This window comes from Pan troglodytes, chromosome Y (assembly GCF_028858775.2).
Source record: "Pan troglodytes isolate AG18354 chromosome Y, NHGRI_mPanTro3-v2.0_pri, whole genome shotgun sequence".
Taxonomy (NCBI): Eukaryota; Metazoa; Chordata; class Mammalia; order Primates; family Hominidae; genus Pan; species Pan troglodytes.
Window position 1 is genome coordinate 34,975,001 of NC_072422.2, and position 5,685 is coordinate 34,980,685.

Here is a 5,685-nt window from a genome sequence, read left to right on the forward strand (position 1 = left end):
TAAATAAAAAAGGTCATCTGGCTATTTATCTTACTTCTGTTTCTTTCCAACTTTTTGCTTTTTTCCTTTTGCCCTGTCTTATAAACTAGGGAAAAGGGGAGGCTGGGGAGAAGCTGGGAAGGACAACAGGAGAAGTGGTGGTCTCATTTCATAAAACCAGGCACATGAGTCCCTGGTCCCTGGTAAGACAAGGTGTGATGAGGAAGTGGCTTAATTGGGAAGAGGTTTTCTTATCTATCCTTCTTCTCACTGGCTTTCGTTTCAGAAATCTTTGTGACAAAGCCCCATGTTTTGAGGCGGTGTGTTCCGCAGCCTTTGCAGGGCAAAGGAAAGCAGGTGAGAAGAGGGAGAGATGAGGAAACCTCTTCCCGATTAAGGTGCTTTGATTCCAAGGAAGTTCCCGCTATGGAACCTGCTCCTTGTTCCAGGTATATTCCTTCTTTTTTCTTTTTTTTTTTTTTGTAGTCAGCTATTTAATGAGGTTCTTAAGACATTTAGAACACCAATTTGTGAGGATAGATTCCATTGGTCAGGGCAAACACAGATCCTAGGTAGCCCTGGAGCTGAGGAATAGCTTTGATTTTTGGTGAAATCTGTGCGTCCACAGCTTTCTGATCAATCTCGCGCTGCTACGTAATCTCATATGTCTCTTTTTCTGTGTTGACGATGGCACCTTCCTGGTGTCTGGGCTTCTGCACCTGCTGCTTCTTGAAGTGGGCATCAGTAAGATGTTTTGGGATTTTTACATTGCTGATATCGATTTTGGTTGAGGTGGCAGTGACAAATTTCTGATGCGTTCTTCGTGGAGGGACTCGATTGAGGACCAGAGGTCCAGTCACAAGTAACAAGCCACTAGCCAGCTGCTTCAGGAAAACCATCACTTTCCTGGTGTCTGGGCTTCCGCAGCTGCTTCTTCTTGAAGTAAGCATCACTAAGATGTTTTGGGATTTTTACACTGCTGATATCGATTTTGGTTGAGGTGGCAGTGACAAATTTCTGCTGCGTTCTTTGTGGAGGGACTCGATTGAGGACCAGAGGTCCAGTCACAAGTAACAAGCCACTAGCCAGCTGCTTCAGGAAAACCATCACTCTTGCCCATGTGGCCTGCAGTGAGGAGGATCCGAATGGTCCCGGGCGTAATGCTGGCTCGCCGTTTTCTCACGTGCTCACTGGTACATCTTCAGTAGGATTGTCGTACCCAGGCGAGTTAGTGAGAACGCCACACTTTGAGACGAATTAAGAGTCCTTTATTAAGCCGGCGGCCAAAGAGACGGCTAACGCTCAAAATTCTCTCCCCCATGCGGAAGGGGCTCGATTAACTTTTATACCTAGGTTTAGGAAGGGGAGGGGGACTCAAATGTAATAATTCTACAGAAGTAAAAACATGCAAGAATGAAAAAAATCAAAAGAGTTACAGAGTGATAAACAAGTAACAGACAAATGGTGACAAGAAGAGCAACGGTAGCAGGTGCAAGGTTCTAAATCTTTCATTATAATTAGATATACGGTCTATGCAGGACACGAACTCAAGGTTTTATGTTGTTATCTCTTGGAGGAAAATTCCTGGGAACTTCATACATTGTGGGTGCCAGTACCTTATTAGTTAATTGGGCTCGTTTGAAATGCTGAGGATCTGTTTACCCAGGCCAACTCCTTAGGAAAGGGGGTTGGGTGAGGAGCCCTTAGAGTCTTGTAAATTAAGCGGTCAATTGGAGTTTGTCCGGCTTTCCCAGCTAGAGAGAGTCTTATTTACATGAGAAGCAGGGCTAGGTGATTAAAGAGACAAGCAGAACAAAATTCAAAGTAACGAGTTAAAGTAAAAACAAGGGTAGGCATTTCAGGATAATATCTAGGCATTTTGCGAAGTTTAAGCACGCGGGTACCTCCGTCCTTGTCACCGGCAACTGGTTTTGTAACGGTTGCAAGAACCTTCTCCTTCTTTTTCTTTTGAACCTTGGATTCAGTGGCTGAGTACTTCCTCTTGTACACGGCCTTTCCGGAATACACGGCAGATATAGGGATTGCCTGCCAATTCCTCTGACAAGGACACGGTGGTGGCTGCAATGGGGCTTCCTCTTCTTGGGCCTTTTAGCCTTGAGGTGACGCTTTTTCACCTCGCCACCAGCATCGGCCTTCTTGGCCTCAGGTGTCTTCTCTTTAGTATCTGCCTTCTCAACTTTTTCACCTGCCATCGTGCAAGATGGGAAAGAGAGTTTCCAGGGATATTCTTAAGGAAGGAGACCAGTACTCCCCCTGCTGCCCTCGTCCCCTCACCTTGCCTAGCTCACAAGACAGGAGGAGAGAAAAAGCAAGAAGTTGGAAAAAAAAAAACAAAAAAAACACACACAAAAGTAATGTAGCAGGACGAGCCTCAGACAAAACCTCTCAGACAGCAAGTTGTAGAAGGAAGGGCTTTATTCAGCTGGAAGCATCGGGAAGCTACTGCCTTAAAATCCCAGCTCTCCAAATGCACAATTTCTGTCCCTTTTAAGAGTTCACAACACTAAAGATTTCACAGGAAAGGGTCGTGATTGATTTGAGCAGGCAAGGGGTACGTGACAGGGGCTGCGTGCACCTGTGGTCAGAGAGAAACAGAACGGGCAGGGAGTTTCCCAGTGTTCTTCTATACGATGTCTGGAATCTATGAATAACATCGGTTTCTAAGTTACAAGTTGATTTTTAACTACTGGGTTTAGGGCAGGCAGGCCCAGGCCTGGTTTCGGGCCTGGCACCCGGCTGCCTGTCTTTGATCTCACTTCCTTGTTTTTCTCTTAAAACAGGTAATGAGTATAAAACAACATAAAACAATATGAGAGGGTCTCTCTCTTCCCTCAGTGAAGGGGTGGCCTGCCCCTCCACACCTGTGGGTATTTCTAGTCGGGTGGGACGGAGACTGAGAAAAGAAATAAGACACAGAGACAAAGTGTAAAGATACAACAGTGGGCCCAGGGGACCGGCACTCAGCACACCAAGGACCTGCACCGGCACCGGCCTCTGAGTTCCCTCAGTTTTTATTGATTATTATTTTCATTATTTCAGCAAAAAGGAATGTCGTAGGAGAGCAGGGTGATAGTAAGGAGAAGGTCAGCAACCAACATGTGAGCAATAGAATCTATGTCATAATTAGGTTCAAGGGAAGGTACTATGCCTGCATGTGCACGTAAGCCAGATTTACGTTTCTCTCCACCCAAATATCTCAGCAGAGTAAAGAATAACAAGGCAGCATTACTGCAAACATGTCTCGCCTCCCACCATAGGGCGGTTTTTCTCCGATCTCAGAATTGAACAAACGTACACTCGGGTTTTATACCGAGATGTTCAGTTCCCAGGGGCAGGCAGGAGACAGTGGCCTTCCTCTCTCTCAACTGCAAGAGGCTTTCCTCTTTTACTAATCCACCTCAGCTCAGACCCTCTACGGGTGTCGGGCTGGGGGACGGTCGGGTCTTTCTCATCCCACGAGGCCATATTTCAGACTATCACATGGGGAGAAACGATACCCCGCTTGGACAATTGGACAATACCCGGCTTTCAAGGGCAGAGGTCCCTGCGGCTTTCCGCAGTGCATCGTGCCCCTGGTTTATTGAGACTAGAGAATGGCGATGAGTTTCACCAAGTATACTGCTTGTAAACGTTTTCTTGACAAGGCACGTCCTGCACAGCCCTTGATTTCATAACCTCGATTTCATAAACCTTGATTTCATACAACACATGTTTTTGTGAGCTCCAGGTTGGGTCAAAGTGGCTGCGGCCAAGCTACAAATGAACAACATCTCAGCAAAGCAATAGTTGAAAGTACAGGTCTTTTTCAAAATGGACTCTCTTATGTCTTTCCTTTCTATATAGACACAGTAACGGTCTGATTTGTCTTTCTTTTCCCTACACCTCAGTAAGATAAGTAGCCAGACACCCTTGGCACCACCGCCCGGCCCTAGGAGATAAAAAAATAAGTAAAAATAATAACATCAACCCCTGACCTAAACTATTTGTATTGTCTGTAAATTCCAGACACTGTATGAAAAAAACATTATAAAACTTTTTGTTCTGTTAGCTGATGCATGCAGCCCCAAGTCACATTCCCCACGCTTGCTTCATATATCACGACCCTTTCACGTGGACCCCTTAAAGCTGTAAGCCTTTAAAAAGGCCAAGAATTTCTTTTTCGGGGAGCTCAGCTCTTAAGACGCGAGTCTGCCGACGCTCCCGGCCGAATGAAAACCTGTTCCTTCTTCAATCTGGTGTCTGAGGAGTTTTGTCGGTGGCTCATCCTGCTACATTCTTAGCATGCTGGGCACACAGCAGGGGACAGGAAAGCTGTAGACCCGGGTGGGCTTCTGAACAAGCACATCTTTCTTGAGGCACGTGGGACACTGTACTGTAAAATAATGCCAAGGCTGGGCGCGGTGCCTCACATCTGTCATCCCAGCACTTTGAGAGGAAGGGGCAGGTGGATCACCTGAGGTTGGGAGTTTGAGACCAGCCTGACCAACATAGAGAAACCCTGTCTCTACTAAAAATACAAAATTAGCCGGACGTGGTGGTGAGTGCCTGTAATCCCAGCTACTCGGGAGGCTGAGGCAGGAGAATTGCTTGAATCCGGGAGGCGGAGGTTGCAGTGAGCCCAGATTACGCCATTGCACTCCAGCCTGGGCAACAAGAGCGAAACTCCGTCAAAAAAAAAAAAAAAAAAAAGTATAATAATAAAATTAAGAAAAATAAAAGCTGCACGTACACTGAAAAAAAATGTTAACCAAAATTAGAGCAGAAGCACCTAGTGAATTCTCTTATTCTGCAGTTCACCAGGAAAGCAAGAAATGCATTTGAAAGACAATTATCACGGAAGCAAGAAATGCATTTGAAAGACAATTTCCACAAAAGCAAGAAATACATTTGAAAGACAATTATCACGGAAGCAAGAAATGAATTTGAAAGATAATTTTAACGGAAGCAAGAAATGCATTTGAAAGACAATTTCCACAAAAGCAAGAAATACATTTGAAAGACAATTATCACGGAAGCAAGAAATGAATTTGAAAGATAATTTTAACGGAAGCAAGAAACGCATTTGAAAGACAATTATCACGGAAGCAAGAAATGAATTTGAAAGATAATAATCATGGAAGCAAGAAATGTATTTGAAAGACAGTTTCCACGAAAGCAAGAAATGCATCTGAAAGACAATTATCACGGAAGCAGGAAATGAATTTGATAGACAATTTCCGCGGAAGCAAGAAATGCATTTGAAAGACAATTTCCACAAAAGCAAGAAATACATTTGAAAGACAATTATCACGGAAGCAAGAAATGAATTTGAAAGATAATTTTAACGGAAGCAAGAAATGCATTTGAAAGACAATTATCACGGAAGCAAGAAATGAATTTGAAAGATAATAATCATGGAAGCAAGAAATGTATTTGAAAGACAGTTTCCACGAAAGCAAGAAATGCATCTGAAAGACAATTATCACGGAAGCAGGAAATGAATTTGATAGACAATTTCCGCGGAAGCAAGAAATGCATTTGAAAGACAATTTCCACAAAAGCAAGAAATACATTTGAAAGACAATTATCACGGAAGCAAGAAATGAATTTGAAAGATAATTTTAACGGAAGCAAGAAATGCATTTGAAAGACAATTTCCACAAAAGCAAGAAATACATTTGAAAGACAATTATCACGGAAGCAAGA

At 43.8% G+C, this 5,685-nt stretch overlaps 1 pseudogene; it reads right to left on the reverse strand.

Annotated features, from left to right (window-relative positions):
- Positions 1 to 494: 494 nt before the first annotated feature.
- Positions 495 to 2,192, reverse strand: LOC129138874 (large ribosomal subunit protein eL6-like; annotated as a pseudogene).
- Between the last annotated feature and the right edge of the window lie 3,493 nt (positions 2,193 to 5,685).